A 17,674-nucleotide genomic window follows, 5' to 3' on the forward strand; every position below is an offset into this window, starting at 1 on the left:
ATTAAAACGCTATTATCTTTAATGAAAGCTGGAGAAGGTTCAAAGTGGCCAGAAGTCTTATTTAGAAAATAGGAAAGATAAATACTTTAATAAAAAGCTTTTAGTGGTTTTCTCTCTGGGTCTTTTGCTTTCCCAAAGGAAAAAGAAAGAAAACCAGCCAACTTTTCTGGACCTGGTGTTTGGACCAGTTTTCTTCTTTGTTTCCTAAGAGAAAATAAAGGAACAATTTGTGAGAGTCTGAGTCATGAGAGGTGGCCCTATGAACAAGGTAAGCCATATTCCTTCCCCTAAGCAGAAGAAAAGTCTTGAACAGGCTTGCATTCCAGTGGAGCAACTGATTTCTGATTACACTGTTGGGATCTCTGCGGCCCGGGTGCTGCCTGGATCGCACGGTCACACCAACTTCATTTTATGCATGTCAAATTGTTGAGAAGCCAAAGAGGTCAGAGAACAGACCCTAGTTTAACCTCTGCTCTGCAGAGTTCCTAGAGTCCACAGAAGGAAAGACTCGTGCTCTGATCCACACCTCTGCCTGACAGAGATAATCCAAGTGCATGGCAACTCCTGGATGCAATGGGTCAGACACATCTGGTGCGATCTGCCTACCAAGTGGCATGGAAAGTCCTGTTCCTGCAGTGTACGCAAAGCCTGATCCTGTGGGGTCCTATTTACCAAATCTGTCACCACTGGGTCTTTTCATTTGACCAAGACGTATGGTGTGAACTGTGGGGTGGCCACGTGCAGGGACAGGAGTTGGACTCAATGATCCTTGTGGGTCCCTTCCAGCTCAGGACATTCTCTGATTCTAAGCATTTGTAGGACTAGACCCAGAACAAATGAGTCCTAGTTTCTGGGCCTTTCCTCAGCCTTGGACCTACATTGCCTCTTGAAATGTCCTCATTTCCCCTGGTTGTAACACGGAAAAGGTAGTAAAACAACCCTTGTAAATTAATAAAGTTACAGCTAATCTACAAAGAGGCAGATGTTTATTTGCAATAAGGTACCACTTAGGTGATGAAACCAGAGGCCTTATCTAAAATGAACAAGTTTCCAGGACAGTCAAAAACACCCGTCTGCACAAGTTCACTTTCTGCAGACAATAGCTAAACACTTCACAGAACATTAAGAAGCAGCACAAAATTATGATGCTAAACAGAGCTGAAAACCCAGGCAGTGACCCGAACTCGCAGAAGTCAACTCTCAGCACAAAGGGTCCCTTTTGCGACCGGCGTTTTTGAGAGCAACTGGGAAGCAGCAGGCAGTAATAGCAGGGATGAAAATAAACAGAACCTGTAACTCTAGCTCACCTATTTAACAGTTTTAGCCAATTGATACAAATTATGTGACAGAAACAATCACATTTATTTTCTAAAAGGAGAGCAGCAGCTGTTGCGGGCATGGGAAGGCACTCACCAGTCAAGAATTCATGTTCCTTGGGCAAAACCAAGGTATAGGAGACTCTGCACTTTGCAATTTAGTAAATGCAGAGAAAAAAGAATTTTGCTTTATTTTACTCAGGATGCACTGATTTTTTTCATTTCCTCTAGAAATTAACTTTTTTACTATTTCAACACTATTTCAGCAATAGCCAGGTTTGAATTATAGAACCCTGGGAGAAACTTACTTTTCTTCCTGAAAGCACATTCTTCCTTTCAACACCCAGATCCATGAAAAATTATGCCACAAACTACAACATGGATAAAAATATTGTAAACAGAAGATAAAGAAATTCAGTGTTAGGAAAACATTTTTTTTTCTCTTCACTATTAAAGTGTTGGTGTATATAAACAAGCTGTAAAACTCCACCAAGGCATTTAGAACAGAATTCAGTTTTCATTGCTAAGAAACTTGCTGTGTTTTTCCTACAGTAACTGTAGGAAGTGGCATATTAAAGACCCTGTAGTGGCTTGTGGAAAGATACGGGATGGAAAAAGTTTGATCTGAAACAATTCAGCAGATGGCGAGGTTTCCAGATAGCATGACTGCAGTGCAGGAATCCTTTATTTCTTATCCATAAGGATAATTGCATGAAAACAGGCGTTTCCCATTATTCTTATATTGGAAGGAGCATTCCTTTGTTGACGAAAATCATAGTAAGTCACCATGGAAGTTTTAACAGTGATAGAAGCAGAGGATGCTAAGATTTGAGGAGAAAGGGTTAACTGCACCTTCACCTGTTTTTTCTGAACTGCTTGTATTCTGGGACGTCACAAATTTACACAGGCAGAATACCAGGTCCATCTCTCCAGGTCTTCTCTAGGATCTTTAGTCTATTGCCTGTAGGATCTGGGCCATGAGTCCCTACGTATTTTCTATGGTGTGGAGATCACTAGCAATTTTTGACAAGTGAGATTAATCATGATGTCACTACTTGCTGCAGGTAGCAACCTCCGCACAAGAACTTCAGCACCACTTCGGCAGCCAGCATATCATCCAGGATCAGAGGGAGACTGGCAGGGAGCTCGTGCCATAGTCCAGACGAGTGACAGGGCGGGTTTACAGAGGGAAACCGTGAGCAGCGGCACAGAACGTGGCACCCTCAGGACACAAGAGCAGCTGCTGTGAAGCATGTGCCTGGCATACAGGTTGAGGTAAGCTAAGAACCACCACCACATGCACGTTGCTGTTTGCACCTTTGGCAAGCACCTTTTTCGCCAGGCAGTTTTCCCAAGCCCTACTGAGGTGTCTCCACGGCGACATAAATTGCTGACTAACAAAACTTTTCAAGGCACTTCCAGTCCTCCCTCTGTAGATTTCTAAGAAAATTGCACCTATAAATATCCTGCTGTAAAAAAGTGACAGCAAATACTCAGAGGAAAAGTCTGCTTTGAACTGCTGGTGTCAAGGGCCTGATCCACACCACTGAAAAATGGATTCACTCTCAGGACAGATCTTCCCCTGTGAGTGCTTTATCTCAGAGGAAAAATAAGTTTTTATCTCTTTTTCCTAGACAAAATTCTTGCAAATATGAATGGAAACTAAGCCAGTGTAACACGTAACAATTATGGCAACATTCTCGTGAGTGTTTTACAACCATTTGCATGAGATCGCAGCCACCTTTCTTCATCAGCAGGCCATTAAATTCTCCAGCTGGATTTGGGAAAACTGGGTGGGTAAGGCAATGTCTACAGTTGCTGCAGGTGTGCAACACAAAGTGCTCATACTCCAATCTGCTGAACAAGGGCAGAGGTAGAGCTTAGTATTTCCTCCCACTGAGAAATGGCATCCAGAAGGTAGCTGCTGCCTACAGGCCAGGCCCTGGACTGATGTGCAAGCATCCCAGCGTCTGTGGGAGGATCAAAAGCACAAGCCTCACCCTTCCAGTTGCAGAGCAGCGGTGAACCAGAAGGTTGTTGAAGACATCAGGGCCACCCACAGCAGGAAAAATGAGCATGTGTGGAGCTGAAAGCGTGTGTGCTGCTCTGGGCGCTGACCTACCACCTCACCCTCAGAGAGCGGCTTTCAAGAACGGGCTTCGGGGAATCCACCTCGGCAAGCAGCACAGCGTGGGGCTGCATCTGCTCACCTCCCACCCTCCTGCAGCAGCTGAGCCCCCAGCCCACCGGAGGGACATCGGCCACCCTGCCGGGGACAGAAAGTCTGCCTTGCTCCTTCATGCAGCCAGTGGTGAGACCGCGTCTCTCTGGGCCTGGACGTCCTTGCTGAGGACGGTCACATGAACCCGAGGGAGTCAGTGCCAAGTACGGAAATGAGGACAGCCGCTGGCTTTAATGTTTGCTTGGAGAAAAGACTAAGGAAGTCAAGCCTATTCTCAGCACTAGAGGGAAGACTCGAAGGTGACCCAGCCACAACATTCAAAACTGAACAGAGAACAGTGAAGTGCAGACTATCCAGTAGACATTTTTTCTAAATATAACACTAAAGAGATCAGGCAGATTGTCAGGTAACACAGACAGAAATGGTCCTGAACCTGTTTCCATGAACCCAAAATGATCCTATGGAATATAACGGAATTACTTCAATTTACACTATGAATATGGTCTGGCAAAAAGACCATTTTTACCCATCACAAAGACAATTCTGTTATGACCTGCAAACTGCCAGATGTTTCACACCCACCTTATAAAAAACTTGAGCCCATTTCCATCACCAGAAGGCCTGTGGCAGGGGCTCCATCTAGTCCCTGCTAGCCCCACATTGGCGCTGAGGAGAGAAACATATGTAGAAAATTTCTTCGGACCCCAGAGTACCTGTTTCTGTAAACATGAAGAGAACCATCTCCAGAATTTTTCTCCAGAGTTTAATTTCTTGTGCAACAATCTAGAATGCTTTAGCACCAGTCTCTGGTAGGTATCACAGGGCAAAGGGGAGATTTTGGTGGTGTGTGCTGGGAACCTGTGCAGAAAGCCAGAGCTCTCACCATCCCCTCTGTTCACTCTGGTGAGAGAGCACCAGCCCTCCCTTGACACAGCGAGCTGAACCTGAGCATCAGACGGGTGGAACAAGCAAGAAAATCACAGAAGGGAGCAGAGGGACGTAAACTGCAGTTTTCTGCAAGGTGAAGGCTGCCAGAAGACAACTAGAGCAGTGCCAAAGGGGCTCAGCCCTATCTGCACCCTGTGCCCAATGCTTGGATGGGAAAAGGCCTGGGAACCCTCGGTGCTAGGACACAAACCAGCAGTTCCCACAGTGCCAAGAAACGGGCTGAACCAAGACACTGGGTGCCATCCCACCGCTGCAACAGGTCTGGCAACAAGGACAGAAGAGCCTATAGCTGCAGAACATCTATTTAAAAACACTGGATGCTGTAGGAGAAAGAAACTGCTGGGAAAAAAAAACAAAAAAGAGTCTTCTCCTTACCGCCCAAGTTCCCTCAAATCTGGATCTTCCTAGAGTAATCACAATACGAAGTTTTGCTTCATTGCTGTCTGTGATAACATCTAGCCTGTCAACACAGCTGATGTGTTAGATAACTTAATCTACCACTGAGCGGAGATGGAAGCAGAGGAAACAATGCAAAGAGTAGAAGCAGCAATGAGTAAATGGACTGTTGCCATCTCATAAGCTAGTGCAGCCACAAACAGAAGGGTCTAAAAAGAATATAATAATCACCATGCAGTCAAAAAGATGCCTGTGACTTTGGGAATATAAATGTTAAACCTCTCACTGTGTATGAAAACATGTCTATTAAAAGCAACATCAGACAGCGAAATAAAATATGCTATTTTCCCCTCAAATGTTCATGGCACCAAGAAACAGAGCTGTTTGAGAAAAGTAAACATTTGCTTAAACATGCCAGCGTAGTGAGTGACTCCAGATTTCAGTTTTACAAAGTTACAGAAATACATACAGCATTCGCTGTTCCTGCTGTGACTAATGGAACTGACAATTCTGTCCTCGTCCTCATTGCCCTGTTCAGCCACTTCACAGCAGCAGAATACAAGCTCTGGACACGCTGTGATTATCCTTTGCCGCCCCCTGAGCCCTAACAAGGAGCTCTCTGTGCAGAGGAAAAGCTGTAAGCCTTTGTCCAGAACATACCTCCCTGCCTTCGTAACCTCATTCAAAATGCCCAGCAGACACGCTCAGGAATTGACCAGTGCCTGCAGAAGTCAGGCAGGTAATGGGCCAACAAATGCCAAGGACAGCTCTGAGGAGGAGAGCTGCAAAGTGCTTTAAATTCAGCGTTAATCCCTGCCCCCCCCATCTTTTATCAAAGGGCTATATTAAGAGATTTTTCACAAATGGGATCTTACCTCATGGTTGGTAAAGACAATAGTTTGATGGTTTCTCATTAACTGGGAGGCTTACCTCATTACTTGGCTGTAACGTGGTTGTACTAGCAAGTCCATTGCAGTTCACATTTTTGAATAGCTTATAGTTACACACAGGAATATTACCTAAGCTGGTAGCATATCACATTGCTGAGAGCCCATAGCTGGCCAGTTCAGCCAGCTCTCCATTATCAAAGGTGTTTTGAGAAGCAGCAGAAGGTAGAATATCCCACGTTAACAGGAGGAAAAAAAAAAAGTTATGGTACTGGAGAACACGATCCCCAGCCAGTGTTTAACAGCTGGGCCTACTGCATATCCACATTTTCCTGAAACTCTACCCAGACAGACTTTTGGTAAATGCTCACATTTTTGAGCTGGTGCATGGGAATTTGGAGGAAAGGTGTGGAAGGAGTATCAGGGGATGCTCCCTAGACACAAACTAGTTCCAGAAAAAAACAAGAGGCAGATGTAAAATGAAGTCATCCCTATGGTGCCCAGCTGTTTGTGGGTGTATGTGGGCAACTGGGTGCCCAGCTGTTTGTGAGAAACTCCAGCAGAGGAAAGCTGTGAGGCAAAAGTGTACCAGTACAGAAGACCTCCTCTACATCTACCCCTCTAAATAACAGCCTCTGACTAGTTCACTAGTTTACTTGCATATTACTTTTCGGGTTCATCTCCACTTCATCATACTTCTTGTTCTTATAGATAAACTAATGACCACTGGTCTAGAGGTTTATTTATTACAGCACACTGCAATAAGGACCGAGTGAAAGCATCCTGGCTATATGCACACCAAACAACCCCAATAAATGGACAGCTTGGTGCAGAAACCCCATCTGGCCCTTACTAAGCTTTGGGCAATGAATGCACACAGCACCCTCTGCAGCTGCCAAGCCAGAGATCTCCAGGCTCAGCTCAGGGCGTGCAGTTCGGCTCCTCCATCTAATGAGCCCCCGCATACAGACCAGAGACCATTCAAGGGTTGCCTGCCGTAGATGAGTTATTTTCAGTTTCGTCATCCATCGCTACTCCTTTGTGCACTAGCAGCAGTGCTTGAATCCTGACCTGAACAACTTTTCTTGGAGGTAATAAAACACTAAGAACATGTTCCAGCTATGTCTGCCCTTAACAGTTCCCACAACCAGCACTCTCAACTCCCTGAAGTCTGCTTGCTGGTAGGTGTGCTCATTATATTATGGAAGTAATCATATTGATGAGGGATCAAAACTGCTGCCAATATGTTGTTTCAAGAGATTATGCTGCTTACATTGAGGAAAAAAAAAATCTCTACCCAGTTTAATGGAAGACTGCTTTGAACGCTGATTAACAGCTGATTCACCACCATTGCTGTTTCCAGCTAAACATACACATCAAGGCCGCTATCAGCTCAGATACCAAATCCCCTCCCATAATCACTGAAACCGTTATTTATGCTTTCAAGTAGCAGAAATAACCTCTGAACTTGCAGCTGCTGCAAATAACTTCCAATTCATTAGAGTATTAATTAGGCTGTTGCTATTAGGCAGCAAAAATAACAAAGCAATACTTCAAATGCCACAGGAAATAATTCCTTAAACATTTCCTCAGGCTGTTATCCATGCCTCCCTTTTGCCCTTCAGCTACTTCAAGCTGAATTGTCACTGTTGGGTCAGCCAGCTCACTGCAGCCCCGCATGTGCGCCCAGCTGCTCTCAGGCAGTAGCCTCTCAGCTGGTATTTGGCATGTATAACCCATCAGCAGCTTTCACAGGCCCAGAACTAGCAACACAGGAACCTTTAACAGCTGCCAGGTGGCCCTGCTCCTCCAGGAAGGTAAGGAGGCTGCAGGGGGACAGGTTTTCAACCCCATCCCTAACGCACATACCTGATGCGTGACTTCCCAATAGCAGCACGTGGGGAACAGCTACTTCCGTCATTAAGCCTGGGGTTTGAATTAGAACCTGCTGTCTGAGACACTTGCAGATTAATACGTATTGCAGTTCTTCACATCAGCTTGGTCTTAAGGGGCTATTTACTTCATTTGCATTGCCAGCGGGGTGTCCAAGTGCTACCAGACCAGGACCTGCATAAGACATCTGCCACAGCCTGTTTGCACATCATGCAGACACCACTCCTGACCGCCAGGCTAATGGCCATGGCAGATAGAGAATGCCTTCTCCCTCCCTGCAGAGCAGACTCACCACCCTTCAGCCCCTCCAATGTGTGCAGACATCACTCAGCACAGGCACTTTGACAGATTTTTTTTCCACCCCTGCTGAGGCCAAGCGTGCAGTCAATCGATCTGGGATATGGAAGTCCGAGGTACAGGAAGCAATCCATCTTAGGGCTCTTTACTGCCTCTCTGGTATTGGGAAATTGAGTATTGGAAAAGCCTCTAGCTTCCTCTTGTTTAGTGGTTCCATACTTCAGCACGTATGTACCATTTGTATTTCATTCTCCTGCACTGCAAACCTGGAAGTTTGCTCAACAGCATCCAGGGGAAGGATGCAGGATCTGAACAAACACCTGTCACTAAGTCTCTCTAGCCAGAAGCACAGTCATTCCTGCTATCTGAACACACTGCACAGGGGAAATGTCCAAATCCTCAAAGGCTGACATCAGCTTCCCTTCCTTCCTAGACTGCTGTCACTTCTCTGCAAAACTCATGTATGGAAGAATTTGCAAAGCCAGTGACTTTCCTCAGAACATGCTGACCTACACCTTTTCCAGGCCAGCTAAAATCCCCACTGAATCATGTTTTACACCAGCTGCTCCCCATGCAGGATCTAAGAGAGAAGCTGAGGGAGAACCCTTGTCCAGAGGCAAAGTGCAGACCACGCCTCTGCCTTCGGTCCAGAAGACAGACCTGTTGTCGACCCTCGGACCCTCGGCACTCAGCTGTTACGTACAGAGAACTGTGTCCTAGTGATACTTGCTGCAGCACAGCAGTAGCCAGAAGTCTCAGCAAAGCATTTCAGACCAGGGTATGTGAAGCTGTATCGCCATGAGATCACACCCATTTCTCCCAGCTTGAAGGCAGCAGGCAGCCCCATGTAAACAATCACTACACAGAAACACCGTTGCCATCCAACTCCCAAAAACCAGCAGAAGATTCGGAAATTGGCTGTTAAACACATTTAAAGAGAATTTCAGTCACCAACCGAATTCACCCAGTACTCAAGATTTTATTAAAAATAGGTCCCAAACAGTACAGAAACACACATTGTGCTGCAGCATCCAAGATGGGCCGTCCCCACTTCACAGGCTGCCAATGATACATTACTAAAGATTTCTAGATGACAAAGGGGAGCCCAGACTGGAATCCTCCTCCACCTTACACATAAGGCCATCCTCCCATACTTGACAATTGCTCTCAAAGGAGAGGCTGCCTCACTTTTAAGGCTTGTGGGACGATAACATTAGCTGTCAGGCAGTGGACACAGCCCTTGCAGACAAAAGCATCCAATTACATTCAACATGCAGCAAGTTCCAGAATCCATTACAATCCTCATACCAAGGGAAAGAAAAATAACACCCTCCATCTCTAAGTTGGCAGGACACCAGTTCATCACTCCTGCTAGCTCTGAGAAAAGACCAGAGCTGTTGCAGGGTGATGTAAGTGCTGTAGCTTGGACAAGGGATCACAGGTAGCAGCATGGAGAGGGACATCATTAACAGAAGACAGCTTTCTGCTAGTACACTGAAATCACAGCAGGTCCCAGGACAACTTCTGACAAATCTCAACCTGTCAAGAAAACAACAGCCAACATTTTGTCAGTCCACCCTACTGCAAATAGCAAATATACAGCTTTAAAATCACCCCCCCAAAAAACCTTTCAAACAGCAAGGGTTGCTCTGCAAACAGCAAAAACTTCTTCACTGCCAGACACTCCAAATAGGATGGACTCTTAAAACTGCATTGTGGGAGCTTTTAGAGTAGTACTTGATAAAAACCTGGGGGAGCTGACTGAGCAGCGAGTGCCAGGGTAACACATTTGGTCAGCTCTACCGTCTGACAGAGACAACTCATATTCCTTTTGAAGTCAGGAATGCCATACAGAAAGGTCACACTGATGCTCTTCATCCATACAGGCTACCAAGGAGACTTCAGCCTCCTTGGAGATACAAGAGCTGCACAACAGGCACCTGAACAGCAACACAAGGCTGTAACTGAACACAGCCAGGGACAATAGCTGTTTATCTAATGAAGTTCTGTTAAACACATTTTCTAGAGCACTAGTGAAATCAAACAGCCAAGTTCTCAGAAGACAGCACATCATTAATCTTTTGTAGAAAAACAAAGAAAAAGAACACCAAAAGCAATCCCTCTCTTGCAAACAGACACATTGCTGGAAGCTTTGATCAACGTTTCTCCAAAGGCATTGAGAACTTCCCATTCAGAGGGGTAACGGGTGGGAACCCCCAACACAAAACCAAAACAAAACCCACCACCACACACAAAAAAAAAAATCAAGAACAAAAGCTCCCTGACTGTAAGAAGTACCCCATTTTAATGCTGTTTATGTGGCTAAAACAAAAAAAGCTATGTTCATGCCCTTAAATGGAAACCCATCAGAGCTCTCTGCAATTTACTTGAGATCTTTTGAAAGCAAAAATTCTTTCACTTTTGATCCTCAAGTCTTTCACTCATGTCAGATAGTGTTATACAGTGTTACTGTATGCGCAAACGCTCTCCAGTTCTGCCCGCCCTCAAAGTGGCAGCAGCAATGTGGTTTCCCTGCAATGGCGGTGCAAGGGCAGGTACCCTCAGTCTACAGCCACATAAGGAATGGAAGTATTTTGCATCTGTGGAATCAGTCTGGCTAAAACAGAAGTTTGCATCAGCATTGCCAGTCTGTTGGGGAAAAAAGTCTGAAATCATCATGACAGATGCTCTTCAGCTGAACATTAAAAGGCAATCAATTACATTTGAAAAATCTCCATGTCCATAACAACTGACAAGGTGTTTCCCTGCAGGAAAGATGGTAAAAGCAAGCTGGAGTACTTCAACAGGTGTTGATACGCAGGTCCAACACTTGAAAGGGTCCCTGCTTCAATGCTCAAACCTATTTGCCTGTCAAGTCTCCAAGGACAGTAACCTTTTAAAGCATTGCAGAAGCAACTGCCTTGCAGAAAGGAGTCTGATTCTTCCCTCCTACTCCCCTCTTTTTTTTTTTTGATGTAAACCAGTGAATATAGCGGGATCAAGACTTACCGTTCTCCCTTGCCAGAGGGGCAAATTATTGTGGAGCAAACCAGGCAACTGCTCTCATCACACAACTGGTCAGAGCCATCACATCAGGTCTCCCAGAGGCCCAACATCTCCTCTGCTTTTGCAGCACCCTACAAGTAAAACCAAAGGGAACAGTCAGCACCAGGCCCTGCCGGGGTGCAGGACGCAGCAGCACTTCCCTGCTGGTGCATCAGACATGGTCTGGCTTGAACAGCAAGAAATCAACACTGTCGCTCTGATGGGGAAAAAATTCAGTCATCACTTACACCAGCAAGTCCCCAGGAGTTACGTGGTTGCACGCCCGCAGCAGCCGTGCCACATTTCCACCTCCCCGCAGATCCCCAGGGACCAAGTGAACTGACAGCAGAGGAAACAGCAAAGCCACGCGCAGCAGCCACCACTGAACACTCGTAGGACCTCAATCCCTCTACACTTCCTCAAGTTGGCCAGCAAGGGGCAGGGCAGATAAGATTCAACCAAATCTTTCTTCCAAAGGAACACACTGCAGCCAGGATGGTTTCTGTCCCTTACTGGAGCAGCTGCTCTGAGCAACTATCACCCACATGTCTCCATACAGGGTGTCCTTAAAACAGATCTCTGAACACAACGCATCAGGGAAACGAACAGGGCACAGCTGTAAACCACCATCCTGCTCCAGCTCAGGCCTCATTGGCACAGCCTGCAGATTCCTTACCCTGTTGGTTCCTGTTCCCTTGCCACACTAGCCACTTAGGACATGCTGGAACAGGAGAAACAAGAGGCACAAAGGGCCTTGTTGCAATGCTTCCACATGAGGGAAGCCTCCATGTTTTTACCTTTACAATATCTAGGCTAATGCTCAAATCTACAAGTCAGTCAAATCTCAAACGACAAATACTCTTGGAAGCAACACCCTTGCAGAAAGGTGTTGTGTGTCCCCCCACTTTTTTAATTTATTTTAAACCAGTGGTGAACAGTTACTTTAAGGACTTACCATTCTTACTTGAGGTTCAGGCATGGTGGAGCAAACCATTAGCCACCCTTATCACATACTTTATCTGTCAGCTACAGCCATCACATCAGGTCTCCCAGAGGCCCAACATCTCCTCTGCTTTTGCAGCACCCTACAAGTAAAACCAAAGGGAACAGTCAGCACCAGGCCCTGCCAGGGTGCAGGATGCAGCAGCACTTCCCTGCTGGTGCATCAGACATGGTCTGGCTTGAACAGCAAGAAATCAACACTGTCGCTCTGATGGGGAAAAAATTCAGTCATCACTTACACCAGCAAGTCCCCAGGAGTTACGTGGTTGCACGCCCGCAGCAGCCGTGCCACATTTCCACTCCCCCCGCAGACCCATGGGCTACGAGTGAATTAATGCAAACCCTTCCCCAAAAAGAGCTGCCTGGTTGGCATACTCAGCAGGCACAGGGGAAACACCTATGTATGCGGCACGGCTAAGCCAGATATAACAGAAGGAGGAGACAGAAGAGGGCTTTTTGTTTGATTTTGTTTTGTTTTTCCAGGCCTAGCAATACTTCCACCTTCTCAGTGTTAAGTCAGCAGGTAACACGCGCAGCAGTAAACGCCACACAGATGTCAGACCCCAGATGGAACGGCTCAGCCGTGAGCAGCGTGCGGACCGCCCCGCGAACACCGCCGCACGCCCGCCAGCAACGGGCAGGGCACGAAGGCACCGGCCGCGGCTTGCCCGGCTCTGCCCGGCCCGGCTCTGCCCGGCCCGGCTCTGCCCGGCCCAGCCCGGCTCTGCTCTGCCCGGCCCAGCTCTGCCCGGCCCAGCCCGGCTCTGCCCGGCCCGGCCCGGCTCTGCCCGGCCCAGCCCGGCTCCGCTCTGCCCGGCCCGGCTCCGCTCTGCCCGGCCCCCGAGCTGTGAAGGCTCTGCCCCCCCGCTGCGGAGCCCTGACGCCGCTGGCCTGCCGTCGTGCACAGCAGACGGGGCACCGCGGGCCTGCCTGCGCGGCTCCTGCAGGAGGAAACCGCCCGGCTACCGGCTCCGCGGCACCCAGACTCGTGGTCAGACCCCAGCCTCCAGGGACACCAACCTGGCAAAGCGCCGCAGCAGCAACTCCAGAACTCTTTCGAAGTAAAGAAACACACATGGATTTCTAACCCGGTGGCACACCGGGTGGCTGTAAGCGCTCACCGCCCCGCCCGCTCCGCACCGGCCGCGCAGCCGCCCTGCGGCGAACCGGAGAGCGGGGGCAGCGCCTCCCGCGGCGGCGCCAGACACGGCCTGGCTTGAACGGCGAGAAACCGGCCGCGCCGCTCTGGCGGGCAAAAATCTGCCATCGCCTCCACCAGCGAGCGCCGGGCGCCCCGCGGCTGCGCGGCCGCCACCCCCGCGGCGGGCCCGGGGCTCGAGTGAGACCCTCCGCAAGGGCGGCCGCCCGCTGGGAGAACACGGCAGGAGCCCGGGAAGGGCATCTGGGGCCGCGGCCCCGAGGCCGAGCAGGGGAGGCCGCGCTGGCAGCGCCCGCAGGGAGGTAACGCCCGGGCCCCCCCGCCTCCCGAGCCCAGCCCCCGGCCCCCGCGCACCTCACCACGCCGCAGCAAGAGGGCGAGATGGCCCCGGCGCGGCACTTTATAGGGGCCGCGGGCCCGCCCCGTCCCGCCCGCGCTGAGCGGAGGGCGGGCCCGGGCGCCATGCCGGGCGGTGCCGCGGGCTGCCCGCGGGAGCCGCCCTGCGCCCCGCCTTGTCCTTCCGTTCCGCGCAGACGGGCCCTCGCTCCCGGGGAGGCGGGGGGTCGAGTGTCCGCTCCAGCGGGCTCGGGGCCTGTGAAGGCGCGGCTGGCGTGAGGCGCGGCCGCGGCCGCCATTTCGCGGCGCGGGGCCGGCAGGGCAGGCAGGGCCGGGCAGAGCACAGCAGGCAGGGCCGGGCAGAGCGGGCAGAGCAGAGCAGGCCGGGCCGGGCAGAGCACAGCAGGCTGGGCAGGGCAGAGCAGGGCAGGCTGGGCAGAGCAGGCCGGGCCGGGCAGGCCGGGCAGAGCACAGCAGGCCGGGCAGGGCACAGCAGGCCGGGCAGGGCAGGCCGGGCAGAGCACAGCAGGCCGGGCAGGGCAGGCCGGGCAGAGCACAGCAGGCCGGGCAGAGCAGAGCAGGCCGGGCAGGGCAGAGCAGGCCGGGCAGGGCAGGGCAGGCTGGGCAGAGCAGAGCAGGCCGGGCCGGGCAGAGCACAGCAGGCCGGGCAGAGCAGAGCAGGCCGGGCAGGGCAGGGCAGGCTGGGCAGAGCAGAGCAGGCCGGGCCGGGCAGAGCACAGCAGGCCGGGCAGGGCAGGGCAGGCTGGGCAGAGCAGAGCAGGCCGGGCCGGGCGCTCGGCGCGCTCGCGGGCCCGCTCGGCTCATGGCGGCCGTGCCGGGCTCCCCGGTGAGCCCGGGTGCTCCAGCCCCGCGGGCGGTGCAGACAGTTCGCCCCCACGCCGAGACGGGCCCCGCGGCTGCAGCCCACTCAGCCATAGATAGTGGAGACCCGCTACAGGGCACCCTGCAGTACATGTTTAAGGTATTTCCAGCACGGAGTGCGTGCATCTGCTCGTTCTCAGGAGGGTCAGCCAGGCACAGCGTTTCATCCCTTCCCGGTGGTCGCTGTGTAGCAGGAGGTGCCGCCGCATGATTCAGGATGTTATGCAGCCGCGACCCCCTCCCAGCACCTCCTGGGGATGGCAGGAACTTTGGTGGCTAGAGCAAGACCGACTACAGAGATGGGGTTGAAATGCAGTCGAAGTGTAAGAGGTCGGGGGACAGGTGGGGAAGGCACAAAGCCGTAAGCTAGTTCTGCATCGGCAGGGTGGTCCTGTGGGCCAAATACAGGAGCTGAACAACCCCAGGTTCTGCAGTAGGCAGCTCTGGTCTAGACTAGCTCAAAATTATGTAATTGCTCCACGTTTTGGGATTATCTGCTTGTAAAATACACGCTGGTTGTACCAAGGCACGAGGCACAGCTGTTGAGTGGCTCGCTGAGTCGTGTGGAGTGTTAGCGTGTCATACCAGCGCTGCAGCAAACCACGGTTACTTTGGTATCAAGCATCTACTAACTAAACAGGGATCCAGTGACAAGGGAACCAGATCGAGCTCATTGCAAGGTGAAAACATCCCGTGGGACCAGTGGAAGGGGCAGTTCAACGATGGTGCGTGAAATGTCATGAGAACAAGAAAAGGCACATAGTCCATTTGTTGATTAGTTTGCAAACATACAGCCAACACTCTGCAAATCTAGAGAAGCCACATGAGATATTTTAGGCACTCTGAAATGCATGAGCCCATCTTGTTTTATTCACCTCCTTGTATAGTAGTATCTACAGACATACATACTGCAAGTACATATATAGGCCTTATAGCATGTTTGTTGTAACACTGCATAATTCAGCTACCATTAAAATGTGTTTTCCAAATTAAATGTGTTTGTAGGTGACTGATTCTTGATGAAAGCAGCTTATCGAACAGGACTTGTGGAATAAATCTCTATCCCATTAATCCAAGGTCCAGAACACCAAAAGATGAAAAATCAAAGGAAGGATATTTTAAGAGGATTACAGGGAAAACTAATCTTGTTACACTGCAAACCCATGTCACATGTACAAGTGCTACAGGAACTGTAAATGTCATTTGTGTTGCCAGGCTTGGCAGGGAAGGAAAAATGTGAAGGTCTGGGATGTTAAAACAGCTGCAGTGCAGCTTAGTATCAAATTTATTTCACTGGGGTTTATTCTCCTTGGCAGAACGATGTTGAAAATCTCTTTAGCTAGACGAGTTCTTCAACTCAGTCAGGGCTCACTGTAGCAAGACTCATTGACCTCGGGAAGTTCCTCAGGAGGCAGCAAAAGTCAGAACATACTCAAGTCCAAGTTCTCCTTGTTTCTCACTTGTAGGGGGAACCTCTTCCATGGGGCACTGCTGTCCAGAGCAGCCAGCCTGTGCAAGCTTCGCTTCCCAGCTGCTGAGCAGGACTTCGGCATCTCACACAGGACAGCTGCGCACCTCGGTGGCACAGGGTGGCGGCTGGTGGCAGCAGTTCGCTGGGCTGGGCTCGCCCATCTTAGTCCGTGTTTGCTCTGCTGTGAGCCATGCAGGAGCAGTTACTCTGTGTGACCTTGCAAGGGTGGCTAAAGGTTAAAAGGGAGTTAGTCACATGCAATTTTTTAACAGTACCACAACTTCTGAAGAATGCTTTTTGTATTATATGCCAGTCTCCACAGGGACAGGTTTTTAGCTTCTTCCAAATGCCAACACTGAGTGCTAGCACAGAATAATTCTTTACTGCCCAAGGAAACTTGATGAAAGAAGAAATGCTTCTGAATTGCTAAACAAGACCTTGTTAATGTCATGGGATGATTAAATATTTCACATGCCAGCATCCAACTGCTACATTGTTATGTTCAGGTTGTTTTTTTTTTTTTTTTAAATTAGAACTGAATATGAAGAAACCCAGACTTTAATTGGGATGCAATCTCTGATCTCCCAACATAATAACCTAAATGAAAAACCCAGCACCAGATGCCTCCAATATTCAGGAAATTTCTAATACAGATTGTAATTTTCCAGCATAAGATTTTGTAATAGAATTTAAAAAAAAGAAAGGTGTTCATTAAGAAAGCAATGAAAAGATCTCTCTGAACAGTTGGGTCAGCAACTTCACTGTGGAGCACTATGATAAACAGCACACTGACAGGGTATTGAAAAATATCTTTGTAGGCATCTGCCAAATCATACACACTGGTCTTTTGGAATATGAAAAATTCCAAAGATGAAATTCACAGAATGGATTGAAGGGCACTAAGAAAGAAACTGCTATAGTTAGTTGTGGAGCCAGATTTTTTCTAGCCTGCAGCTAAAACTAGAAACGAAGACTGTGAATGACCCAGCTGAGTTTCAGCAAAAGAGACCCACCAGGGAGATGTATTCAGATTTACCAGTTTAATAGGCCTATTTATTTGCACATAAATGAAATAGTGTGGGGTTTGGTTTTTTTTTTTTTCTTCCTACAGACAGTCAAGGGTTTTCTTCCAAAAATGATAGAACTGGATCACAGCTACATTGTGACATTAGCAGGAACTTCAGGCCTGATTGCAGCAGCAGGTTTAGAGGTCAGTAGCTGCAGAACACCAGGGACACAAAGCACTCTCATTACAGAGAGATCCCAGCATTTATTTTCTGGCGAACGCAGATCTTCCTTTGAGATGCTGCTTCCCTCAAGACCCTGTTCTTTAGGGTATGACCACTGCAGCAAGCCCTAGGGTGAGCCAGCGCATTCCACCTTGCTGGACTGGGTCCTTCGCATTTTATGCATCTGTTCAGGTTTAGCCTTAAAATTGATCAAAGCATTTTAACAGTTTTTTCAAGCTTAGATAGCCATTTAAAAAGCAGAAACAGTAAATGCCTGTTAGATGAGCAACTGCCTTGTTAACAGCTTTGCACTGAGGATACAGCAATTTCTGATGCTGCATGACATCAGTGAAGTTTTGCAAAAATATTTGCTAGGCTCGACAGAAAACATTTTGGAGGGAGAAGGGAGCTTTGATGGCTTACAAATTACTGTCTCTGATTATTAGCAAATGAATTTTACATAGGCATTGATGAAAGACACTGCTCTGTCAGAAAGTGATGGAGCAAAAAGACAAAGGAAATTGTAGACCAAAATGGCGTTAACTTAGAAATGACTTTAGAAATGTTTATATCCTTCCTCATCTTGTGAAAATAAGTGGGTTTAGGCCATTTACATGGGACAAGCTTTTCA

General features: G+C 48.9%; 1 long non-coding RNA gene and 3 other non-coding genes across 5 annotated transcripts; all 4 read right to left on the minus strand.

The window, feature by feature from the left end:
* Positions 1–8,878: 8,878 nt before the first annotated feature.
* Positions 8,879–13,517, minus strand: LOC135994898 (uncharacterized). 2 transcript variants are annotated; one of them, XR_010607052.1, is made up of 4 exons: positions 13,480–13,517; positions 11,920–12,049; positions 10,929–11,056; positions 8,879–9,458 (listed from the first exon to the last, which is right to left on the minus strand). It is a non-coding gene; the product is annotated as an uncharacterized LOC135994898 (long non-coding RNA). The 2 variants fall into 2 exon arrangements; XR_010607051.1 differs by lacking the exon at positions 13,480–13,517 and adding an exon at positions 12,987–13,075.
* Positions 10,516–10,607, minus strand: LOC135995045 (small nucleolar SNORD12/SNORD106). The gene has a single exon (XR_010607066.1). It is a non-coding gene; the product is annotated as a small nucleolar SNORD12/SNORD106 (small nucleolar RNA).
* On the minus strand, positions 11,128–11,218 carry LOC135995043 (small nucleolar SNORD12/SNORD106). Its single transcript, XR_010607064.1, has one exon. It is a non-coding gene; the product is annotated as a small nucleolar SNORD12/SNORD106 (small nucleolar RNA).
* Positions 12,121–12,211, minus strand: LOC135995044 (small nucleolar SNORD12/SNORD106). Its single transcript, XR_010607065.1, has one exon. It is a non-coding gene; the product is annotated as a small nucleolar SNORD12/SNORD106 (small nucleolar RNA).
* Positions 13,518–17,674: the final 4,157 nt, after the last annotated feature.

This window comes from Caloenas nicobarica, chromosome 15, assembly GCF_036013445.1.
Source record: "Caloenas nicobarica isolate bCalNic1 chromosome 15, bCalNic1.hap1, whole genome shotgun sequence".
Taxonomy (NCBI): domain Eukaryota; kingdom Metazoa; phylum Chordata; class Aves; order Columbiformes; family Columbidae; genus Caloenas; species Caloenas nicobarica.